This window comes from Chinchilla lanigera, unplaced genomic scaffold (assembly GCF_000276665.1).
Source record: "Chinchilla lanigera isolate Chin_1 unplaced genomic scaffold, ChiLan1.0 scaffold00060, whole genome shotgun sequence".
Taxonomy (NCBI): Eukaryota; Metazoa; Chordata; class Mammalia; order Rodentia; family Chinchillidae; genus Chinchilla; species Chinchilla lanigera.
In genome coordinates, this window is record NW_004955461.1 from 14596027 (window position 1) to 14622779 (window position 26753).

General features: G+C 39.7%; 1 protein-coding gene across 11 annotated transcripts in view; it reads right to left on the reverse strand.

Moving 5' to 3' along the window:
* Ptk2 (protein tyrosine kinase 2) overlaps positions 1-26753 on the reverse strand; it is a gene marked incomplete at its 5' end in the record, with an annotated part of 284866 nt that extends 258113 nt beyond the window's left edge. For all 11 annotated transcript variants that reach the window (XM_013521316.1, XM_013521321.1, XM_013521320.1 and 8 more), the window contains 1 exon segment: positions 26705-26753.

A 26753-nucleotide genomic window follows, 5' to 3' on the forward strand; every position in this document is an offset into this window, starting at 1 on the left:
CATTAAACCCACTCACTGCCTGCTTGCTATTATTCAGCAAGGGCAACTTAATGCATACTGTATTCTAACTCTACCTTTATCCATCCTTATCAACAATACAAATCAATTCACTTTAACTATGAAATTGATAAAATGTAAGCATAAACTAGTTGAAACAGGGCCTAAAGTGGACATTCCAAAAATTATATAATTAAAATACGTATTATTTTGCCCCAGATAAAGAAAATTTAATCTTGGGCTTATTACATAATGAAAGATTGTTGTCTTTTCTTTTCTTGTTGCTGAGACAAAATACCTGACACCCAAAGTTAAAAGAGGAAAGGCTTATTTAGCTCATACTCTGTAGAGGTTTCAGTACACAATCGGCTGGCTCCAAGGCAGGGTGGCACATGGCAGCAGGGCAACAGTTCATCATGGCAGAAGACAGCAAAAGAAACAAGAGGGAGACACAACTCTTTCTGTCCCTTATATTATATTGCAGGCTACTCACCTGTCTTAAGTTACTTTTTTCTCATTGCTGGGACAAAATACCCAACACCAAACATTAAGGAAGGACAGGTTTATCTGGCTCACAGTTGGAGGTTTCAGTCCATACTCAGCTGGCTCCAAGGCAGAGTGGCACACGGCAGAGGGCAACAGTTCACAGCAATAGCAGCAAAAGCACTAAGAGCAAAAAGGGAAGAGTAGCAGCAAGCAGCCTCTTTCCCTCTCTTACATTTTATGTAAACTACCTGCCCCACAGCGGGTGTAGCACTCACACTCATAATCCCAACACTGACTATGACTCAGTCATAAACTCTAAAAGCCCACCCCATAACTGCTTTGGGGGGCGTCTTCCAGACACAAACCATAACACCGCCCTAGGGCAGATGTAGCACTCACACCCTTAATCCCAGCACCCTTATCCTTGTAATGCCAATCAATCACAAACTCTACATTCAACCACCTCTGAAAAGGTCCTACGACCACATGAGACTTTGGAGGAACATCTAGACACAAATCGTAACAACTGTCAACTCTCCAAAGACATTTATACAATGGATATTTCCTACCCTTTCTTGCATGAATGACTGTGTCTTAAAATAGGCAAACAGATGCTTGGGTTGCTCGGAACTTTTTAACCTGTGAAGTAAAATTTTCTACCCATCACACATTACTAAATCTGTGCTTCATTATCAGAATATTTCCTTACTTCGCCTTGCTTACAATGTTCTCATTTCAGTGCACAGCCCAACACCAACAGCCTTCTACATACATGTCTCACTAATTCCAAACAACAATCTTAATGATCATAACACTAACACTTCACATTTGTAAGTGACTGGCGAGGCCAGGGGTATAGCTCAGTGGTACAGTGCTTGCCTGTAAGTGACTGGTATGTTTAACTCATTAATCCTCACAGCCCTGACTGGTGACTATTACTATTCCCATTTTACACAGAAAGAAATTAAGTCTTTAAAAAGTTAAATTCTCTAATGTCACAAGCAAGAGTGAAATTAACGATCAAATACTGGCTTGTCAGCAATCTTAAAATCACACTGCTATTCTGCCTTCTCAATCACATCATGCTGTTAAACACTAAACATGAAAAAGAAAAGGGAAAAAGCAAAAATATGAAGCATGACCTGGGCTTCCCAAAGCACACATGACAGAAAGCTCGTCCTGAGCCACATTCAGTATGACATATTGACAAATTATAAGATATCTGGCTGGAACTAAGCAAGTAGATAGATGAAGTCCCTCAAAGTAAAATGTCTGTTTAACACTAATTGCTAAATAAGACCCAAACTCACTATTTCTTAATCAATGATACCCTAACAATTTCAGTCATTTGTGATGATCTCTAATGTACAGAATATACCACCACTTCTTAAGGGTTTCTCTTTTCCTAGGCTTAGTCTATCAGTAGTTTCTGCCCTCAGACAAGCTGTAACCCACATTCTAAAAGAACGTAAGTCAAAAGTAAAGTTCTGAAAAGCCAGCACTATATCAAGAATGTGAATATAATTATAAAGATCATCTGGGCAAACAAAAGCTTGTTTATGCTTCAAAATAATTTTCTAGCCAAAAAAGTTCTAACACTAGGCTGTTGAGGTACTCAAAGTAAGGGATACTGTTTCTTATTCTTTGTGCGCCAGTGCTTGGTATAGGTATTGCCTTCCAACTGGCACTAAGCCACTGAATACACGAAAGGAAAAAAGCAGTAAAATTAATGAATTTTCAAAGCTGAATTATCAATAATAGTAAGCTGCCATTCTGTATGCAGAGCAAATGATAAATACAGACTACTTTCAAGTTCTTAGACCAATATAAGTCAGAGAATGATCAAGATTTAGAACTATACTTCCTGAATAACCAATTAATTCTGTTCTAAAATGCAGGGGTTTTTTTATTTGGGGGGGGTCCTTTATTTTTTTACATTAGATTTTATTGATACATCTTAGATATACATAACAACCACATTCAGCATAGATTTGTACCTGTACATGATATAACTCTGGGGTTTTTTTTCCCCATTGCCTTACCCTCCCTTCAACCCCTTTTCCTCTCCCCACTTAAAAAGCTTTGTTTCCTTGTTTTTCTTTTTTTTTTAACTTTTCCATTCTTCCCTCCTCCTCCATTCCCCTCCCCATTTGAACATAAAATGCAGTTTTTAATTATTTATATAACTACCCATGTACTAAGAAGTAAATGTTGCATTGCGTTTATAGAAGAGTTATAATTTCTACTTAACAGATAATGTAGTGGATTGACAACTAGTGGTCAATTTCTAACACCCAGCTGAACTGAGTAAGCATGGTGCTGGGTGTGGGAGGCCCGCCTGAGGATTGCTGCCAGCAGCATGAGAGGCAGAACTAGAGAAGAAGCAGTGAGGCTGTTGGGAGCTCAGAGAAGCTGTTAGGTGCTGTCAGAAGCTGTAAGGAGCTGTTGGTTCTCTTGGAGGAGCATGTCATGCTCACTTTCCCCATGAACTCAGCTATTCTCATCATCCAAGGAGCTTGGGACCTTGCTGTCGCTGGGAATGGCTTTGGTTCACTTTAGGGGAGAGCTCTGGTCTTCACTGTGAGCACTGCTTCCTGGCTCCAGATGGAAAAATGGTACACTTCTCAGTCTCCTGGAAAAGCTTATTGTGTTGGCTTTCCTAATAGGAACTCAGCTGTCTGACCATCAGAAGAGCTCAGGACCTTACTGTTGCTGAGGGTGGCTGTGGTACTTTTTGGGGGAGCCCTGGTTCTTATTTTGAGCATTGCTTCTGGCTCCAGTGTAGATCCCTCAGCCTACTAGCAAAGATCCTTCATTCCGCTGGCACAGACTTTCTAGCTTCCACCACTGACCTTTGGGCCTTCCCACAGCAGACCTGTGAAAGAGGCCTTGCATGAGATGTTGTCATGGGCTCTAGGCCTCCAGCTGGACTCATGCAGGATATTATCGTGGGATCCAGGCCCTCAGCTAGATTCTTTGGCCTTAATGTGTGGATAGATTTCCTGCACTCTTTTGTATATGATTCTTTGGGTGACTATTATAAAAAATCTTATAAAATATGTGTCCTGTATTATTGTTTCTCCTTGCAAAACCCCAAACCAACACAGATGAAAAACACAGATTTAGAAAAGTTAAGTAACTTGGAGAATATGATACAGGGTGCAAGGATCAGCCCTGAAATTCAAAGTAAGATCTCTCCAAAGCCTGCACTCTTCATCACTGCCCTATAAATAACATCTCTACAAAATTCCCATGTGTGAAAAGTATTTTAATGTCAAAGAAACATTATTCCACTAAAACTACTAGGCAGTCATGTGATTTCAAGATATGGCAATCCTTTAATCATGTACAAAACTAATGTTTATCATGGTAAATGACATGACTAGGATCATGCTGTCCACCTGAAACACTGAATGAAGCCCTAGGGAAAGAGACATAAATCACTTCCAAGGAGTAACTCAGAGGGGAACCTCTGTAGCAATTACTACAGGTAATTCATCAAGGACCCAGTGATTTGGACATCGTGCCCAACTGAAAGTAGAGGCCAGCATCTGACAGCAAAATGGTCCAGCAGAGGTAAAGAGGCACAGGATGCTCTCCTGGAGAGCAATGAGAATATCTGGACAGCATAAGTTGTTTCCTTACTGAAAAGTAAACAAGAGCAGATGAATCAATTTTAGTATACACGCTGCCAAAGTGAGCACAACAGCAGGTGAATGAGAGAAGACTGGAATTCAAAGCACCACCCTACCCATAGATTTAAATAAGACTAGAGTCTGCTAACATGATATCCAAAATGGGACTACAACCCAAACATAGCACAGATCCAAACAGCACAGGAAGGATGGAAAAATCTCAATTCCCACAGAAAAAGAAAATCAAGACAAGCCAATACTAAGGTGATAAAATTATACCACAAAGGCAAAGTAGCTATTACTGAAGCCCATAAACAAGCACAAAGTGCTCATTATTACAAATTCTCTTCCTTTTCCCCCCCTTTTTCTCTCCTAACCCTAACCACTTGCACTGCCATTCTTCCACCAAAACTTTTCTACTCAAGAGTACCAATGTGCCCACACAGGTGGATCCAGTGGTCAGTCCTCGGATACTTATGTGAACTGTCAGCAACAACTGACTGAGATGGTAGCTCCCACTTCCCTTCTCTTGCTTTCCAGACACCATGTTCTCCTAGTTTTCTTCTCCGTCTATCAGCTATGCCTCCTCTCTTCTCAAACATACTAGCTCTAGAGTCTCCAAGCTCTGTACTTTTCAACCCTTCCTATCACTTGAAACACTGTCTCCATGCTCAATCGAACTCAGGCCCCTTTTCCAAACCTCCACCCTATAAACAGAGTTGCCTGTTGCTGTGCTGGGCTGTCTGTATCAACTCTGCATCACCACTACCATCTCCTACCTCCTGTAATGTCACAGAGATTCCAGAATCACAGCTCAGAAAGCCCTGCCTTCTACAACAACTCAGTGTCAGTTACATAATAAAAGTATTCTTCCAAGAGTCTAAGATGAAACAGAACTCTATTCTATGCAGGCAGTTGCATGAAGCGCACAGATGCAAGTCAGTGATCAGACAAACAACTAAGATCTGCAAATAAGACAGAGAGTAGTTTCTGCTGAGAATTCCCAGTGACCTCTAAGAAAGACCCCAGGAACCACTGCAAATGGTAGGAGTGGCTCCATTTGCCAGGATCACAGCTGACTCTAGAGAAGCTCCTGTGAAGTACACACTATCCAGCTGCTTCCCTGATCTTCAACTCTTCTAGTCCTTTCACTAACAGTGAAGAGACCGAATTCTTTGTATTAAAATGTACCTAACATGGCTTCTCTTTTCCTGAGAAATCCCAATGGACACACTCTATAAGACCAGCTTCAAGATCCCATAAAGACTACATCAAAAGTAAGAATGAATAACATGTCCAACAGACAACACAAAGCTCAGCACTGACCCTCCCCCTCCAAGCCATCTTTAAATAAGATGGCTTCCTCCTCCAAGTTTTGGCTTCCTGAGTTCACAATGACTCCAGACTTCTGGAAAGATGGCAGAGTAGTGAAAAGCACAGTTGTGAAGAGCAGAGTAGTGAAGAGTAGAGAAATACCCAGATTTGGTGTCCAGACAATGAAATATAGCAACATGAGGAAAAGAAGAAAGAGAGTCTCCAGGACCCAGCAAAGATCTGAAGCAAGAACTGAAGCCCACAGGAAGAGCAAAGAGATAGATATCAATGAAGAAAGGATGTGGCAAGCAGAACTTTCTCCCTGAGCCCTGACTCAATGCATGGGAAGGGTAGCTCCACCGGCCAACATGTGGTGACTACTGGACACCAGAGGCCTCCACAGAGAAACATACCAGTGGACAGCAGTGGACACAGCAGACAGCAGTGGATGGTGATTATTATTATTTTGGTTCAGATGTCCCCAGGAGAGGGCTATTGGCCAACAGCCATATTGGAGAGGGGCCAACTAATCTCAGAACTCAGAGTAGCTGCGAGCTGGCTCCATCTAGTGGACCCCGTGTCAGGGTGAGGAGGAACCAATTTGAAGATGGCGGGCATTCAAGGAGCTAAGTTCAAGCTACAGGAGGCACACTGAGTGTTACAGGATGAACAAATTTGGTTCCAGCCTCACAGCCAGAAGCTAGTCTAAACTTCGCTGGAACTAAAGGTGCAAGCTTGCTGGGATTATCCAATACCCCACCAGAAATCTATGGCTGGCTTGCTGGGATTCATTAATGTGGATCTGCACTCTGCCTACATTTTGGCTACCAATGACAGCAGAGACATGCCGTGAAGTGGACATTTTTGTTGTTATTCTTTATTTCTTATTTTTATTTTTGTTGTGTTTTCTTTTCTCTTGTTCTTGTTTTTATATGAGTATGGACAATGTTTCTAGTTTTGCTGTTGTTGTTATTGTTCTGTTCATTTCATTTCTTCCTTCTCTTTCCCTCCTGTCTTCTTCACCAGTTTCCCAAAGTTTGCACACTAAACCTTCTTTTGTCTTCCTGCCTTACTTCTAATCTCTTCCTCTTCTTCTACTTCTCTATTTTCCCCCAACCCCTTTTAAATTTTTCCCATCCTGCAGTTATTATTGTTAGCAAATAATGAATAACTTTGAAACCATTTTTGTTAAGACTTGATGTTTCTTAATGAACTTAACCTAAATTTACAAGGCACCACAGCACTTATAAGAATTCATACTGCAGTAAAGTCAATGAATTATACACTTTATACCCTTCTCGTACTGTCAGAAGTTAAAACAAGAAGCAAGATTTTCATTCACATGCACATTTGCAACAGATACATTTTCTGAGTTAAAGTACAGTTCCAGTAGCATTTCTGAACCCTGATGTAAATACAAAGAAAATTTATAGGCTGGGTGTGGTAGAGCATCTCTGTATTCCAAGCACTAGGTTGAGGCAGGAGGATTGCTGCAAGTTCCAGGGTAGCATGGGATACATAGTGAGTTCAAGGCTGGCCTGAACTACAAACTGAGACCGTCTCAAAAAACAAAACAAGCTCAAAGGCAAATATCAAGGCAATTCTAATAGAACACTATAAATGCCTTTCAAACAATAAATATGCTCAATTAAAACAACATATTGCTGGCCAATACCAGTATTCAGGAGTAGTTAACAGTATAAAGATATTTTCAAAAAAGGAAACATGTATAATCTTGCAGGCTAATATTTGGAGATGAATATCTGTGACTTTTTTTTCACTGCTGGGGACTGAACCCCAGACCTCACATAGGCTATGCGAGCACTCCCCAGTCCTTTTAAAATTTTTATTTTGAGATAGCAACTCATTAAGTTACCCAGGCTGACCTTGAACTCTCCACCTCTTCCCTTAGTCTCCCAAGTACTGGGATTACAGCTGTGTGCCACCTCTCAGCTTGTAAGTCACTTCAATAATAGGGAACATTAAGTCAATTCCAATTAAACGAAATATATCCACCCCTCCCCCCAAAATAATTTCATTCTTATTAGCAGACCTGTATAATAAAAAGTATTTAAAGCTGGGCTTTGGCACGAACACTCTGGCAGGAGGATGGAAAAATCAAGTCCACCCTGGGCAACCTAGACTTAGCAAGACCCTGCCTCAAAATTTAAAGATAAAAAGGGGGTGGGAGTGGAGCTCAGAGCAAAGAACTTGGGTTCAATCTCCAGTACCAAAAATAATAATTATTAGATTAAATCATAACATCTTGAATCCTCTCAATGAAAATTTGTGGGAATTTGCTTTCTCTCATTACACATATAAGTGTTACCAGTAACCACAATACGTCAACTCGAATGGATTAAGAAATGCCTAACAAGTTAGTGCAGCACAGTTCGGGATGTGTCTGTGGATTACTGGCATGTAAGCCAGCAAACTGACGGGGTGGGGCACGGGGGAAAGACCCATTCCAGTTGAGGGTGGCATCAATCAATAGGTTTGTAGCCTGGATGGAATAAAAAAGGAAAGAAGGAAGCATCCCCATTGTGAAGAACACCAATCTTCCTGAGTGGAAGACGGCTTCCATTGCTTCCCTTTGCTTCCACTGCTTTGGTAACATTGATCTCCAGTTTTTTCAGCCTTGCAACACAGACTTCCACCAGTGACTCTCTAGTGAGTACCCAGGCCTTCAATCTCACACTGATGTGGCATCTTTGATCCTTCCGGTTCTGTGGCTTCCATCTTTGGCAGAGAAGCTACTGGATCCTCCACAGCTCAATAGCACACAAATGGCCATTGTGAACTCTCCAGCTTTTGATCCGGTAAGCCAACCTAACACTGTAAATCCCCTTGCCTAATTATACACAAATTTTCTATTGATTCTGTTCCTTTGAATCCTACTAATGTAATAAGTACTTATGTAATATCCTTGTTTTTGCCTATTAGTCTGCAAAACATTAAGTTTACCTTCTGCTCCTTTTATAAATTTCCCAATCACTGATTTAGTCAATTAAATCCTCAAGTCTCCTGCACACAAGTAGCGTTAAGGTATATTTCTCCCGTCTTTAACTTTCTCAGCTGCCTCTTCTACATTCATTCCTGAGAAATTTTACTTTCTGATTTTGGCACATTACAACCTGTCACAATATATTAAAATCCTAATTCAAAAACTGAGCTGTCTCCCAAGGTGACTCCTATTCTTTATTAAAATCCCTCCAGAAACATTAGGACAGGTATCAAACATGACACACTTGTACAGACATCCCCACTTATGCATAGAAATTCTAATCTTCTATTCTGGGGGTTTTGTTTGTTTATTTGTGTTTTGAGACTGAGTGTTATGCTGCTCAGGTTGGCCCAACTTCTGGGCTCAAAGAATCTTTCTGTCTCAGCCTCCATAAGCAAGCCTCCTCTGTCTCACCCACCACTACACACAGCTTAATTTTTTAGTTTGTGGTACACAGAACTTCTTGTGGTTGCAATGTTATCTTCCACCAAAAAGAAAAAATAATATGCCTAACAATGACAAAACTTCATATGCCTAACAATGCCTAACTTAATATGCCTAACAATGACAAAACTAATTTGCTTTCCTAGGCCTCATGCAATAAAGCATTCACTGTGTCCAAAGAAAAGTTTGGCCCTGTGTCCAGCTCCTGGGACACTGAGCCCCTAGAATCTCCTGTCTAATAAAGCTCTTTGTTTACCTAGGAAGTCTGAAGCATGGGATACCAGGCTTGTCCTCTGGAATGGCCAGAAACTAAAATTAGGAATAAGGGTGTACAGCCATGCCTACACAATGATCCCCAGTAAATACTCTGGATACCAAGTCTCAAGTGAGCTTCTCAAGTTGACAATAGTCCATCCACGCTGCCACACATGGATGCTGGGTGAATAAGCACTGTTTGCGCAACCACATTGAGAAAGGACTAAGCAAAATTCAAAGCTCGTCTCTCCTGATTGCCCGATGTGCCTTCCCTTTACTGATTTTAGTCTGAATCCTTTTGCTGTAATAAACTAACCCTGAGTAAAAGAGCTTTTCTTAGTTCTATAAAATTTTTCTTGCATATCACTGTAGTCTTGAAGACTACATAATTTACAACGTATTTTTCACTAACCCTAGAAAAGTGTTAAAATATGGAGATTTATCAAAATGTGGGGGTGTTAGTTTAAAATGCAGGTGACTAGACTGTGATAATTCACTCTAGGGGATCCTCCCAAGTATTTGCATTTTTAATACTCTCCTTAGTGATCCTTGTATACTACTTTCAGAACCACTGAAAGTCTGAGCAATTCCTAAGGGCAGAGACTTATTTCTTTTTCAAGGAATTCCCATAACCTAGCACAAGAATCCATCACAAAACTCTCTAAATCTGATGTACAAGAGGGGCAGAACTTGCATTACTCTACCATTTTAAAGAATGGAATATATGCCTTGCTTTTCAATTCTTCAATATTAAGATAATATGAAAATAAGTAAGCTGAGGCAGGAGGATGGTTGTGAGTTCGAGACCAGCCTGAGCTACAAAGTGAGCTCAAGGCCGGCCTAAACTGCACAGCGAGACCCAATCTCAAAAAGACAAAAATAAAAAATCTTTAAAAAGGAATTTATTAAAAAATATATATGTATGAAAATAAGTGACTGGAGACCAACTGAAAAAAGTTTGGTCAATAGAGTCAATTATATCCATTTCTTACACCTATTTGTCAATTGTTTTCATCTCTTTTCTGCCAAGTAACATAACAGGAAAGACGTGTTTCACAAACTGTGTCATAACCCCTTGCTGTCTGAAAGCCTTACTCTGATCCTCAAGAAAACCAAGACTCCTTCAAAGCTTACCCCCAATTCACTATCACATGGCCATTACCCTTTCTGGGTTTTTTCCTCATCTCTCATGTAAGAACTTTAGACATTTAGATCTATCCCTAAAATTCTGTATTTCTTTTTTTGTTTTTTTGTTTTTTTGTTTGTTTGTTTTTTTGTTTTCCGGTACCGGGAACCCAACTCACGACCTTGCACTTGTCAGGCAGGCGCTGTGGCGCTGAGCTAAATCCCCGGCCCCAAAAAATTCTGTATTTCTTAAAGCTATTAGAATAGGGGGTGGGAGGCCAAGGGAAAAATCTGAATGCTTTCCAGTAAATGTAAAAAAATGCGCTTATACGACAGATGCAAATCAAATACATCAACTCTTTACGAAGCATAGAATCATGTATGAGCTCTCAAAAATTGATTCTCAGGTGAGCATACTGGCACACTGCTATTCTGGCTTCCCAAATTAACCATATAATGTTACTGTTAAAACACTAACCCACAAACCAGTGTGTGGCACACACCTGTAATCCTAGCACTTAGGAGGCTGAGGCAGGAGAAGCATAAGTTTGAAGCTAGCCTGGGTACATAGTGAGTTCAAAGCTAGCTTGGACTACACAGCAAAACCTTTGTCTTTAAAAAAAGATTCTCGGGGGCTGGGGATTTAGCTCAGCGGCAAAAGCGCCTGCCTGGCAAGCGCAAGGTCGTGAGTTCGGTTCCCGGTACCGAAGAACAAACCAAAAAAAAAAAAAAAAGATTCTCAGCTAGACAACTTTGATTTAAACGAAAATTATTTCTACTGCATGGTTTTTTAAGTCAATTCCTTAGGATATAATTGTTACTTTTTCCAAACAGAAAGTAAAATGCCAGCTAAACTTTCCTGTGATATAAGCAAAACAAATTCCAAATTTTTTGCCTACATTAGCATCAAAATCATCCATAGACTGAAATCTGAGGATGATATCTGAAATCCAGGTTTTCACATTTAACATCATTAGATCAATCATTTCCTGTATTTTTGCCATTCATAACACTTTGTACTTTAAGGGAAGTAACAATATTTCTCAACAGGAAAGGAGAAATCTCAGTGATAACCATCATCTCCAAACTCTAGCTTACCACATTTCTACATCAACTGCTATTATCTGCAGGCTGCAATTTCTAAGCTGCATCTAAGAATGCCGACATCAAATATGAACCAATCCAGCCGGGGATATAGCTCAGTGGCATAAGCGCCTGCCTGGTAAGAGCAAGGTTCTGAGTTCAATACCCGGTACCAAAAAAAAAAAAAAGAACCAATCCAGTATAGACTACAGAACATGAAATCAATCTACCTAATGCTCAAATCTCAACAATTGCCAGCTGTCCTGCTTCTCTTGCTGTTACCTAAGAGCTCCTCATAACATAATTTAAGTACTGCTTTATAATTCACTATTATACAATTCAAATCTGGTCCAAGGAACTATATTCATGTCTGGTGTTAACATATTCTACTTACCAATTAGAGTCCCAAAGATATGGCTGGACTTCCACGTACCAAAACTGAGAATTGCTTTATCTTCTGAGGGAAGGTGGGAAAGCCAGGGAAACAACATTTAGATTGCCAGTTAATAACTTAGGAAACAATCTCATGCATTAGCATTTTACTTGGCAGTTTGGAATGTAGTCACATTTAAAGTAAAATTTCTATGATTTGGATGATGAGCTTTTCCTTATCATCTCAAATCTTAAACAATGTACCAAATGTACACAATCTAGTAACAAGTAAAGGCTCCTCCTCTTCACTGACCTTCATTTTGCTAATCCCATGTGAGCTCCAGAATCCTCAATCCAAGGAAAAACAATTCACATTCTTAAACAGTTCTGCTTACAATTTCGGGGGTTCATAAGCCTAGGAGAGGATGTTCCCCCCTAACAACTGTTTGATGTCTAGTATATTCCAGAAGAGGGAGCAAAAAGAACTTCATAAACTTGTCATCATAAAACAATCCTGCAAATCACCTTGGAAATTACCATGGACTCCTCTGGGGCCCTGCCATTTCATTTACATGGTCAAAGTCTATAAATTAACTCAGGAAGGAAGGGAGGCAAAAAAAGAATAGAGAATATGAGATAGGCCATTATACAGTCTGCAGACTGAGGCACCTGGTCTTTAACAGGGTAAGTCTACTGACCGCTGAGCTTAGGCATCATGGGGAATCATCCCGTTGATTCTCGGGGCTCAATGCTGTGTCACTGTCACTGCACATATCACACTGCAGGCCAGTGAGCTGTATCCAGCTCACTTTCCTCATATTTGTACCTCCAGGCCTTAAAACCACACCAGGTACAAAAGAGCACTAAATAAATCTGAACAAATTAATTAACTGCATGAACCAGAATAAACTGTTGAAACACATAGGTGAAAGGGAACAGACCTTTAGTAGTAAACACTATGTATGTGTGTTAACGACACCATTCTGACATTTCAACACCACGTTACATAGTAACCACATGCTTCAAAGGCCGGGATCATGAATACTATACAGATAAGGCCACTGAGAAGCACAGAAACTACAAAACTTCACCAAAGTCTTCTAAAGGCACAGTCAGTATTTAAACTTAGGGTTTTTTTTCTTAGATAAAATTTCTTGTATTAAACAGACCTGCCTCTCTGTACAAACTACAACACCTAGAGACTTTCAATTACTAAGGCCTGAGATGTTAAGGGAGGAGTGGATTTCTGACCTGTTATTTAACTCAGATAAATTACAAGTTAATTCTATTTCCTGGGAGTAAAAAAAAAACTAAATGAACATCCAAACACCACTGAAAAAGGCCTTGGAACACTCACAAACTGAACATTTTTTTAAAGAGTCAGTCCTTGAGAAAGCAACACAAAATTAAACAACTTAATTAACAAATGCCACTGAAAGGGAGGCAGCTGTGATCACAGCATGACCCTCATGTATATTAATACCTCAACTTCAGCCAGGAAATATCATAAGTGTTTACAGAGGTGGAAAAGAATTATAAGAAACTCTTCTAACTTAAGAAAAAAACTAATAATCCATTAGTCTCATATTTTTTTCATAACCAAGGCACAAATGCATAGCTGAAGTATAAATGCTTTTAGGTAGCCAAAAGTACTGAATAAAGACCAAGATCTCAGCCAAATTCAAATACAATATGAGTCTATTTAAGATAACACTGACTGCAAAGAATTGCTACCATGGAGAACATATTTTCTACTATAATCAAATTTCAGAAATAAGATCCAAAATACACTGGGAAAAAAAATTCACCCAAATGGAATTTATCAAACATATTAAGTAAACCATGAATCTCAAAGGGATATTAATACAAATTGGAAAGTTATGACTAAATATTGAACATCTTTATCAAATAAACATTTATAAACAAAGTCTCAAAAATACTTCACATCATAACTAAGTTCTAAGACACATTCTTTACATGAAACAACCAATCAATCCTAAGTGGAGATAAAGCAGATGTTATTAAAATTAAGAACTTTAGTTCCAATAAAACACAAAGGTAAAAAAGCAAACCACAAACAGGAGTGAAATATTCAGAACACATAATGAAAAAGGATTATAATCCACATATACAAGAGCTACAAGTCAGTAAGAAAAAAGGGAAGCGAAGAGAGAACCAAGAGAAGAGAGACGAAAAAAATAACATAAGTTAAGATAAAGCCTTACAGAACTTTTATAGAAACAAAACAGAGGGCCAATATATTAAGAGACTCAGGAAGTGTATAGTGTTTAGGAGCACGGACTCTGAAGCCAGCCTGCCTGACTTCAACTCCTAGTTCTGACACTTGCTGTATGACTTTAAGCCTCCATGCCTGTATTATATATATATATATGTAAAATATAAATATATAGTAGGTATCATATTACATAGTTATATGCAATATATAACATGATCATATATAATATATAATTCATATATATGTGTATGTTTTCTTGTACTCAAATCACTTGAGAGGCTAACACAGGAGGATCACAAATTTGGGGCCAGCCTGGAAACTCAAACTAAATTCACAGTAAGATATTATGACACACCCATCAGAAAAGCAACACTGAAAAAGGGTAAATTCTGTTCTTTTTTCACTTCACTCCAGAGTCTAGTGGTTTACGGCTCTGGAATAGAGGTTAATACATGTACTGAGAAAACCCGTAAACCTACTGTCCAGCTTACATGCTTAGCACTCCCATTACCTGGGTTTCTTAACTCAGGCTGTATTACATGGTCCAACCTCTCCCCTGAAAAAGATTTAAAAAGATGGACAGAATACTTTTTAAAATATTAAAATTAACCAGAACCTGATGAAAAGAAAGTATCAGGCCAAAATTAAAGTAAAACCAGGAAACCAAAGAGATAAACAGCATAGAAATCACCTTTGCCCTGAATGCATTTGCCACCTCTGAAAATAGTCAACTTTCATTTTTACAACAGCATAGGGATGATGGAAAGGAATCAAAGAGCTTTCATTTCTACAACAGTGCTGGGAAAAAGAACAAGAATCAAAGGCTGAGCCAGGCATGGTGGCACACACTGAGGCACGAGGACTGCAAACAGTTTGAGGCCAGACTGGGCTACACAGTGGGTTCAAGACCAGCCTCGAATGTATAGCAAGACCTTGTCTCAAAAAAAAAAAAAAAAAAAAAAATCAGAAACTGGATCCTCTAAAGAATACACAATCATTCCTCAGTATCCATGGACTGGTTTCAGGATTCTGCAGATACCACAATCTGCAGATGCTCAAATCCCTTATGCTTAAGTGGTACACTGTTTGCACATACCTGTGCACATCCTTCTTTACACTTTAAATCCTCTCGATTACTTACAATAACTAATGCAACATAAATGTTACATAAATAGTTCTAAAGCTATACTGCTTAGGAAATAATGACATGGAAAAATCTGAATATGTTCAGTACAAATGTAATTAATACTCATAAATATTTCTGATCCATGATTGGCTGACTCAACAGATATGGAACCCACAAATAAAGAAGGCCAACTGTAACTGGAAACCTCACCATAGTAAGCAAGATTCCCAAAGGCTATGTGTCTCTTAAACCAGAAGTAAACTCTCTCCAGGAGAATTACAGCTCTGGGTGGCCCAAACATACTCAAACTTTAAATGTAGTTTAAGGTGACAACAGACTGACTGAAACAAAAACAAATGTTCTCTGGTCGAAGCTACCACCATTCTAAGCCTCAGAGAGTCCTACAAATCATTTGGATCCACATCTTAGATATCATATTAACTCAAAACAAATCACAGACCTAAATATAAAATCCAAAACTTGGGGAGGGGGTGGAGACAGGGAAACACTTCAGTGGACCAGGATTATGCAATTCTTAAATATGACACATTTAAAAACTCCACAGAATACCCAAATGAGACATCATTTTGTTTCTTTATTTGTCAATAGTAGGGATTAAACACAGGCCTTTCCTGAGGCAGGAAGATCACAATTTCAACTCCAGCCTGGGCAACTTATTAAGACTCTGTCTAAAAGTAAAAATTTTAAAAAGCTGGGAATATAACCTAGTGGTAGAATGTTCACTTAGCATGTGCAAGGCCCTGTGTTCAACCCCCAATACCACAAAAACAACTACAAAAGACACTTAAGAAAATTTTTAAATAGTAACTGATTTGAAGATAACAATATGCAATGGAATTACAATGGTGAACTCCCACCATCTTGTCTAGTGAAACTCTGTACTATCTCTAATGTTATATTGAAGAATTATTTTCTTATTCTCTTTAATGGTTTGACCAATCTTTCATTCTTACATCTGATAATCTGAGCAATGTAGTTGAGGATAGCAATATGCAATGTAACAACCACTGTTGATTTGTATTAATTTGTCTTGAGACCCTGTATCACTGGAATGTTCTTGCTTTGATTTGTTTATGTTCGTGATACTGGTATGCTGCTACTGTTCTATTTTTTTTGTTTGTTAGTGTCTCATGTACTACTCTCTTTAAAAGAAAAAAAAAAAAAAAAAAAAAAAAAAGAAAAAGAGCCACAGACTAAGAGAAAAGCAGTGTCCACCTGGTAAAGAACTTGTACCCAGAATGTATAACAAACTCTCAAAACTCAACAGTAGGGGCTGGGGATTTAGCTCAGCGGCAAAAGCGCCTGCCTGGCATGCGCAAGGCCGTGAGTTCGGTTCCCGGTACCGGAGAAAAACCAAACCAAAAAAAAAAAAACTCAACAGTAAAGGAGAAAAAAGACAACTTATAATGAGCAAAAGATTTCAGTATTTAACCAAAGATAATATATAGATGGCAGATAAACATATGAAAACTATGTTCAGCACAATTAGTCATTTCAGAAGGCAAATTAAAATCACAATGAAATACTATACATTTACTAAAATGGCTAAAACCTTTTACCTACAAATGCCTCAAGTTTATCTTCATGGCACAGCAGTTCTCCACTGTATATAAATACAACATTTTCCTTATCCAGTCACTCATCTTTTGATGAACATATATGCTATTTTCAAAATCTAGCTATTACTATAAATTGTGCTGCTATAACTACAGATATACATATAGCCCTATGATTTTAACTCTTTTGGGAAGATACCCAGAAGGGCAATAGCTAGGGAAAATGTTATTCTCTTACCATTTTATTATGAAATTTTGTTTTATTTTTTTCATTAAAAAAATAAAGCTGTTAACACAAGTGAAAAAAGATGGCTAAAACTTAAAAGACTGACCATACCTGTTGTCCAAGTAGTAAAGAGCAACAGGAACTCTCATATGCTGCTAGTGGGAACGTAAAATAGTACAATCACTCTAGAAACTCTGGCCCATTCTTGAAAAATTAAAACACACCTACAGGTGAGGTGTGGTGGTGCATGCCTGTAATCCCAGCACTCAGGAGGCTGAGGCAGGAGGACTGCTGTGACTTCTAGGCCAGCCTGGGCTACACAGTGAGTTCAGGACCAGCCTGAACTACACAAGGAGGTTCTGTCTCAAAACACACACGCACGCGCACACACACACACACACACAATCCAGCTGTACCAGTCCTAGATCCAACCACTGCCAAGAGATATGAAAGTCTAGAGATATGAAAGTCACACAAAGTGTTTCATATCCAACCACTGCCAAGAGATATGAAAGTCACACAAAGATTTGTACAAAAATATTCATACTTTATTACCCAAAACTGGAAACAATTCTCCACAAGTAGAGCTACACATTCAGTGAAATCCCAAACAACATATAGAAGTATTTTTTTGGAAGTTGACAAATAATTCCAAAACATATACGATCTCCAAAGGGTCAAGAATAGCCAAAGCTTCCTTGAAGAACCAAATGGGAGGACTTCCAAATGAGATAAAGACTTATCACAAAGCTGTAATAATAAAGGCAGTTTAGCACCGGTGGAAGGGGTGAGGCAGGAGGATCAATGCAAGTTCAAGACCAGCCTGGGATATATAGTAAGTTCAAGGCCTGTACATAGTGAGACCCTGTTTCAAAAATAAATAAATAAACAAACAAACAAACAAACCTAATGTCTGTCCATCAAAAAACACCCCATCAGTGAAACTGCATAGCCTAAAATAGATGCAGAGAGTAACAGAATATGTAACTGACAAAATATAATAAGAAAGCTACAAATCAGTAAAGGAAAAAAAAAGACCATCAAAATATATTTGCAGGGCAAGGGATATAGCTCAGTGGCACGAGCACCTGCCTGGCCAAGTGCAAGGTTCTGAGTTCAATTCTTGATATCAAAAAAAAAAAAAAAAAAAAATGTAAACCTATTTGTAAATAATCATAGTAAAATAAAAAAAACAAAAAACCAGAAAGACAATGTGGGCTGGGGATGTAGCTCAGCAGCGCAAGTGCTTGCCTTGCAAGCACAAGGTCCTAAGCTCAATTCCACACACACACACACAAATACACATATACATACATATATATATATATATTTGCATTTCGTGAAACAGTAAATCCAAATGGCTAGTAAATGCATAAAAAGATGTGTGACCTCATTATAATGAGGAAAAAGCTATTTAAAGCCACAAGGCAGTAACACTAGAGAAACCAAGAGAAAGGGAGGGGAGGGAAAAAGAGGGGGAGCATTACAAGAGCAAAGAAGGGGCAGCTGTACCAAAGAAGAACAGCCAATAGCAGAAGCACAGGAGAGTCATTTACTAATATTTACTAAAAAGCTACATAGGCCAGGCATTCTTAGAAGTATATTTAATAGGGATCACAGTCTGCAGCTGACTATAAATTATAACTTTAACTCAACTTGACCGAACTCAAAGAGAAAGGAACTCTTCAGATCATTTTTTCCTGTCGTCTCATTTCTATTATTTTTGCTTTCACCAAGCTCCACAGCTGAGTGAAAGTTAATGGGGGAGTTCACATGGAAACATCCTTTTCTTTGTTTTGAGCTGAGATTACACCACAATTTCATGGGTTTATCCCTCTTTCTTCTCCTCTACATGTGTAGAACATACATCATACACTCAAGTACCCCCTTACAACAAAGCCTCTTTATAGGCACCTACCTTCATCTTTCTGACTGACTCCCTTCAGACATGATGTTTTGGGATTTTTCTGTTTTTGTTCATTTTGCATCATCCCTGAGGCCCAGGGCCTATGAACTGAGCTATATCCCCAGACTTTTTAATTTTAGACATGGTTTTCCTGTCATCAAATTGTCCAGGCTGGCCTCTCCGAGCCAGTGTGTGCCACCACAACCAGCTTCAGACACGATCTTTTTCCAAGTCTTTCCAATGCTCTCATTTATCTATAGTCCCCAAGTATCAACATGGTGACAACTGAGAAAACCTTGGCCTGAGTCTCTTCATTCATTAAACAAATTACTCACTGACCACCTATAATAGTAGCAAAGTGGAGGGTTGGATCACAGACACCTGAAGGACAACAGAGTTTTTGTCACTGAACTTACAACATTCCACTTGACAGATGCACCAAGTTATGCATAATATGTGATAGATATAAGGCATATCACCAACTTCACCTTTATAGATCACTTAAATTTAGCCTTTTTCTTTAAAAAAGGCAGGGCAAAGAAAAAAATATATTAAATTTAGGTATGAATTCACTGCTACGCACAAAAGTACTTCACATAATACTACTTAATAAATCACCCCAAGACTTGACAATCACCCTGACTTTAGTATAACTAGCAATTTTTCAGCACCAAAACAAAACCACTTCTGCTTTAAGCACCAACAAGTACACACTCTCCTACTTACCAAAAGCCTTACATGTAGGAGTCACACAAATTGCTACTTCAACATAAAATGCTTTTTTTTTTTCGGTCTTTTTGAGACAGGGCCTCACTATGCAGTTGAGGCTAATCTTGAACTCACTTTGTAGCCCAGGCTGGCCTTGAACTTGCACCTATCCTCCTGCCTCAGCGTCCGAGTACAGTGCACGTGCACTACCATGCCCAGCTCAAAATTGTTCATTTCAATCCCAAACCAAGACTCAAAAGAATGAAGCAGTCCAAGCATAAAATATTCAAAATCCCTATATAAAAGTAGTTATGAAGACTGCCCAAGGTTCTGAAAATCCTAAAATATATGTATTTAAGAATCCTGAAGGACAAACTCATTAGCACAGAAAAGACTACACACATATCTAATGTTATGACCTGCCTTTATTTTTAAATGATCTAACGTATGATTCTTCAAACACTGGCATGCATCAAAGCACCCAGCCAGCAAGTTCAAACAGCCTATTCAGCGCTACCCCCAGAATTTAACTCAGGTCAGAAATGGGACCTGAGCACTTGCATTTCAATAGGTGTAGGTGAAAGTAATGCCACAGTCCCATCATTGCTTAGAGAGCCACAAAAAGCCCCTGGTGCTTTTGGGAATGTGTATGTTTCTTCCAAACAGTTTAGCAAGACGAAGGAGAAATTCTCTAAGGAAGACCAAGATGAAAAATCTCCAGAACAGATTTTACACCCAGACATTGACTTCTCCTATTATATGGTGGTATTTTCACATGTCAGTTTCAAAATAATTTATCTGAACAACACAGCAGTAAAACACTTCTTGAGCAAGGTCAAGGATAAATTAGTCTGGTGTACAAATGGCATGTCTGTATTAGGAAGATGTTGCTCTTTTACATAGTTCTAGGCATGTTCAACCCTTGTAAAGCATCCAATGAATCCAGCTGATTAACACAAGATATACTAGAGCTTCTGGACCAATAATCATGGATCCTTTTAAATCCCACACATTTTGTGTCACTCTGTGCAATATCTATGTCTTTAGAATTTGAAATGAGTCCTAATAAATATAAGATCAGCTGGGTATGGTAGTGCATGACCGCACCCTAGGAGGCCAAGATAGGAGCACAGCCCAGACAACTTAGCAACTTAATGAGACCCTGTCTCAAAAAATTAAGCCAGGGATGGTGGCTCATGCCTGCAATCCCAGCACTTGGGAGGCTGAGGCAAGAGGACCACTGCAAGTTCAAGACCAGCCTGGGCTACAAAGTGAGGTCAAGGCCAGCCTTAACTGCATAGTGAGATCCTATCTCAAGAAAAGCAAAAAATAAAATTAAAAATTAAGAGAGCTAGGAATGTAGTTCAATGCAATGTCCCTGGGTTCAATCCCCCAGCCATACAAATAAATATAAAAATCAAATCCTATAAAATCAGTTTCTAGAAAGAAAGAAAATTTCAAAACTGTAAAGGGATAGAACAGTACTTTTCATGACTCAAATTTAAAACTGGTTTTTGTTTGGTGGTACGAGGGACCGAGATAGGGTCTGACTAAATTGCTGACTTCTCCTAACTGGGCTCAAACTTGGGTCTTCCTGCCTCAACCTGCCAGAGATGGGATTACAGGTGTGCACCACCACCCCCAGCTGATACTAGATACTTTAAAAAAAAGAAAAAATAAACAAAGCAAAGATGAAAATAAGTTTTCCTTAGTATCAAGTTCCATGTGACTTTAGACAAGGGTTTTTTTGTTGTTGTTTTTGTTTTTTCTTTGTTTTTTTTTTTTTTTTTTTTTTTTTTGGTACCAAGGATTGAACTCAGGACCTTGTGCTTGTGAGGCAGGTGCTTATGCCACTGACCTATATCCCTGGCCTAGACAGGTTTTTTAAACAAGACAAACAAAATATCAGCTGAAAATTAACTTTTTCCAATAATTAATACATCTCAATTCTTGGACACACAATCAACTAAGAAAAATATAATACACAAAATTGTTAAGCTGATTCATCATAAATGCAAAGACAAACATATGGCCAAGAAAGTAGATAAATACATCAAGCACCAACATTCAAAGGAGAACTCAAACCAAATGACAACATAAATTTTAACAAAGAATATGAAGACAGTAAAGGGATCCTAGGCACAGATCACCAGAAACAAGACTTCAGGGGTTCTTCTGAGGCTTGGTTATGGTCCAATGATCCCATGTAATAGAGAAGAAAGTAGGTCAACTCTTAAAAGCAGGATGGAAAATTGTACAGTGAGAATGACTACATTCACTGCAGAAACATTTAGGAGCAATGTGTTAGAGACTATAAATACTAAGGATTTTCTGCAAGGACACGTACATGTATGAGGAGAAATAACAGAATATTTTCCCTTTACCCTACAAAACTATGAATGTTCCTCTAGTAAATAATAACCCCCCAAAAAAATTGTACATGTAGGGGTTACTAAAACATGTCCTTTAGCAAATAAGAAGCATCAATCACTATACCACAAATTATATACTTTTATTTAACTAGTTAATTCTAAATTGACTCAAATAATTTTGATATATTCATTGAAAAGTTTACCTATACAGTACTATGTTGATCAGACCAGACGTTTGTCTTCAAAGTGTCAGGTTCAAGTATAAACGTAGTTATTCGAACTTTCCAGTGGTAATTCACACTTGCATGGTGTCTTGGTTACTTTTCTCTTGTTGCTTAGACAAAATACCTGACACCCAAAGTTTACTTAGCTCCATTTGTGGAGGTTTCAGTCCACAATCAGCTGGCTCCAAGGCAGGCTGGCATGGCACAGAGGCAACAGTTCAAGGCAGCAGAAGACAGCAAAAGCAGCAAGAGCTAAAGGGGAAGAGCAAGCCTCTTTCCCTCCCTTACACTGTATGCAGGCTACCACCCCCAACGGTAGGTGTATGCAAGACTCACACTATCCTCCTGCATGGGATGAGGAGGTTTACAAAGGACCCTGGCTCCCCAGGGAATCCCTTAGTTAACTCTCTAAACTTCTCAAGGTGACACAAATGTATCAACCATTACACATGGTGTACTCCTACTTCAAGACTTGGCTAAGTGATAAAAGACACTGCAGTTGTCCAGCCCTGCAGGGATGCTGGCAACCAGAGCTCCCTGTCCCCTTCCAGAGTCCAGCAGGCCTGGGCTCAATGACCTGGACAAGCTACTCTAACTCCAAGCTTCTGGTGTTTCATCCGTGTAAGGAAGATGGAAGCGCACCTGCAACTCAATGGTTCTCATGGGGAACAGAGAAGACAAAGCTCTGAAGCCTCAATATGGCATAGAATGGACAGCGGATGTTACTTATAATCCAAGCCTCACCCAAATGTCACAGATCTACACAAAGGCAGTAACATCTTCCAACCCGAAGTACCCACAGGGGCCCAATAACATGACTATTCTTATTATCCAGTACCAGATCATGTTCCAATTATGATTTTAAGTTTTTGTTTCTGAAAAATTAATTTACAGTAAACAGAAATGTACATTAGTGAGACTAGGAGAAGACTTTTTTTACTTAATCTTAATCATGGTTTATAACTAAACATCTTTATGTTCTTAAAAACGGTGAACTCTGAGGGATGCTACTACTGTTTTTCTCCAAAGCTTTCAGATGCTGGAGACAGGAACAGTGCCACTCAGGAAGAAACCAGTATTTTCCATTTTTGTCTATAAATCACTTCACATATGTCTATGCAGATCAGGCCATATAACACAGCATGTGCTAAGAATTCTCTTTAAACTGCAAGTTGAAATATATAAGCCTATCTGATCTTAATTTCTACCACAGAGCCCAGTAAAAGTGAAAATAAACAACTGTTATAGATTATAGGGTTCATAATCAAAAATGCATTTAAAGAGTTCTGCCTATGATAAATGTGATCATGATGTATAGCTAAAATGTACCAATAGACTTATTTTTAAAAAATTAAAGAAAGAGGGCTGGGGATTTAGCTCAGTGGCACAGCGCCTGCCTGGCAAGTGCAAGGTCGTGAGTTCGATTCCCAGTACTGGAAAAAAAAAAAAAAAAAAATTAAAGAAAGCGTTCTGAACGATAAAAATTTGGCACAAGTCCTAGAAATTAGTAAAACCAGGAGACATAAATTTCGTTTCTCTTGCATTAGGTTGTCGTTCGATAGTCATGAAATAAACTTTTGCTAAAATGATGCTACAGAGAAAAGGCAAGAATGAGACCAAATAATCCAATACAAAATACAGTTTAGAGGAGAGAGGTCAACAAGAGAGGTCTCAATGCAGTCTGGCAAGATTAGTAACCCAGAGTCAAAGAAGGATCAGACTTGCCCTTTGCTACATCCAACTCCAGCTTCAGGACTGGTAACCATCTTAATACCCAAATGCTTGGATGCATTCACAAACTGCCTGAACTATATTACTACTAACTCACACATGGTCATTTACTTTGCCCAAATTTTAAAACTTTGCATCAGCAGTAACATATACAGGCACCCATAAAAGCTCTCAAACGCTCCCACAGCAATGTATTATTATTTAAGGAATCTTAGTAGAAAGAAGCAGTAATAAGAGCATATTCTTAAAAATCTAGAGCTTTAAGGAAAAATAAAGTACAGAAACTAAATTTTTCTGATATTTTTACCAGCAAAAAAAATCATTTCATAAATATTAAAATCGGAGAATGATTACTGAAATTTTAAAAAGAAATGATCTAGATGAAAATTTATCTAAATGGAAAATGTTTAATTTCAAAACTTAAAGTTATATAAACATTTTAACATCTTTTTTAACTCTTAAGGCAATTTTAATTATTTTCTCAAATTTAAGACACCATAAAATACAGAGAGAAAAATGTTCCTAAAAAATCTCTAGGGATGTGAATGAAGAGCCAACCTCTCTAACTCAAATTAATATCCCAAGAAAGGACAGTGATTTTCACAATGTTTTCACTATATTATTGAACACAATGTAATATAAAACTATTTCTTCTAAAAGATCAACCAATTTTTTAAGAGGCGAATTTTAACAATTCAATTTTCTTTTTTAGACAACTTCTCCAACTTCTTAGTAAAAAGTTATCTGACTAGCTGAAGAACACGGTTTTGAAAACTGGAGATTAAGTTATGTAATTCCCAACAACAGATACGGATCTTTACAGAAACTGCTTCACTTAAAAACCCTAAAATGATCCTCACTGCTGCCTCCTAACTTCTGTTTCTCTCACTGCTACATCAGTGGAACTTTCTTGTTAACTAAACTTACTACTCACTCTGTTAAGTCCCAATAGCTCTAGGAAGTTTGCCCGGTGTTCTTTGCTCCGAACTGTTAAGAATGGTACCTTTACATGGATGTATACTGTACTGAAGTCCTGTGTGACCATGCGCTCTTTCCAAACACAAATACATGTTTGAAACCATCTTTGTCTCTCTTCATTATTACACGTGACTTGAAAGTGATTTGAAAGAAATTCTTCAAAAGAAAATGTAACACTGATCCTGATGTTGTATCTGCAGCATTTAGTAAAACTCCTGTTCAAAGACGGATGGTGGATAGGTTCAGCTAGCTCTTCTCCACGAGGACAGTCACCAATATAAAATGATTACGTTCATAAAGATGCTGGAACACAAACATCCTTAAAAAGTTTCCTGTTGAGACTTTTGGATGTTACTCAGTGGCAGAGTTCTTGCCTTGCATGCAGGAGGCCCTGGATAGGATCCCCAGAAGTTTCCTGATTAAAACTCACCGGGTTTTCAAGAATTAAAAAGAACTGGATAAAAACATATCTACCGCACCTCAAATAAAAGCTGAATGTAAATTTGTGTATAGATCTTAATCACACATGTTGTCCTACTTTTCACGTTTTCAAAGTTGAGTTCATTGATCAGTGTCAGTGTCTTTCAACGAGAAGACTTTTCGTTTACAAATACTTTTCCATTTACAAATATTAAGGGTGACAGCCTGGTATTTCAATTCAAATAGTAACGGCCTATTTTTGCATCCATGAAAATGTTCATATTCTAAGTAAAAACCCCAGTAAGGGTCAAAACTTAAATACAAACATCTAAACTCTCATAATGCCTTCAGCTTGAACGTATTTCAACCAGTTCCCATAATTACTACAATATTACTATTATCTTACCCTCACTACCAAAAACCCAGCTGCAGGCTAACTACACAAGAATGAAGCACTGTTGAAATGGCTCTCAAAGAGAAAGAAGGAAAAAAAAACTTTATCCTTGGTCCATTTCGCTACAAAATCCTGAAATTACAGGAAAACAAGTAAACACTCAAGCGCCCTTCTGAGAAAAAAAAAAAAAAACGGGTGCTACAAAAGGAGCCCAGAGAGAAAGCCGGCCAGCAGCTCCCCCACCTAACAGCTCAGCGGAGTCGGGGTGGGGGCGGAGGCGCGGAGGAAACTTGGGCAGCACAATGACTCCGGGGCTCGGATTGTTGGGAAGAAAGCCTCGGGCTTAGCAAACTCCGCCAGCTGGGGTTCAGAGACGCAGCGCCGACCGGCCCGGAGCCCAGCCCGACTGCCCCGGCCCGCGTCCCCGCGGATCTCCATCTTCCTCCTCCTTGCTCTCCCCTTTTGTTTTTCCAGCTTTCTGTCCACTCCGGCGGTGGCCGGTCTGTCCTCCCCTCGGCGCCTCTCCGTACGCCCCACGCGCCCGCCGCCCCAGGCTCGCAGTCCTCCCGAGACACTCGGCCTTCCTGCGCGCACCCTGAATCCCCAGCTTCCTCACATCCCAGGCTCGCCGTGCTCCCGCGCCCCCGCCTACCCTGCCTCCCCGGGCGCTCCCGGCCCCTGGACCCCCGCGCCCCAGCCCCTCGGGCGCCCCCGGGCTCCTCACGCCCCCCAGTCGCCCTGCGCCCCCCAACAACCATCCTGCGGGGACCCGGAGCGCCCCGGCTCCCCGTGCCCCTAGTCGCCCCGTCTTCCCCGCGCCCCCGGCCTCCTCACGTCCTGGCCTCATCTCCCCTAAGCGTTCCAGGCCCCAGTGCGCCCGGCCCCTCGGGCGCCCCGGCTTCCCCCGAGTCCCCGGCTTCATCCTCCTCGAGACCCCGGCCGCCCCTCCTCCGAGGGCGACTGCGGGCCGGGGACGCGGGTGGGGCTGTCTCCGCTGCCCGCACTAGCACGGCTGGCCCCGCTCTGCCTTCCGCCCCCGGGCCGCGGCCCAGCCCGCGATCAGTTCCAGACGGGCCGCACCCCGCACTCACCCGGCTGCGGCTCGGCGCTAGGCTGAGGAGAGGCGGACAGCGGCGGGGC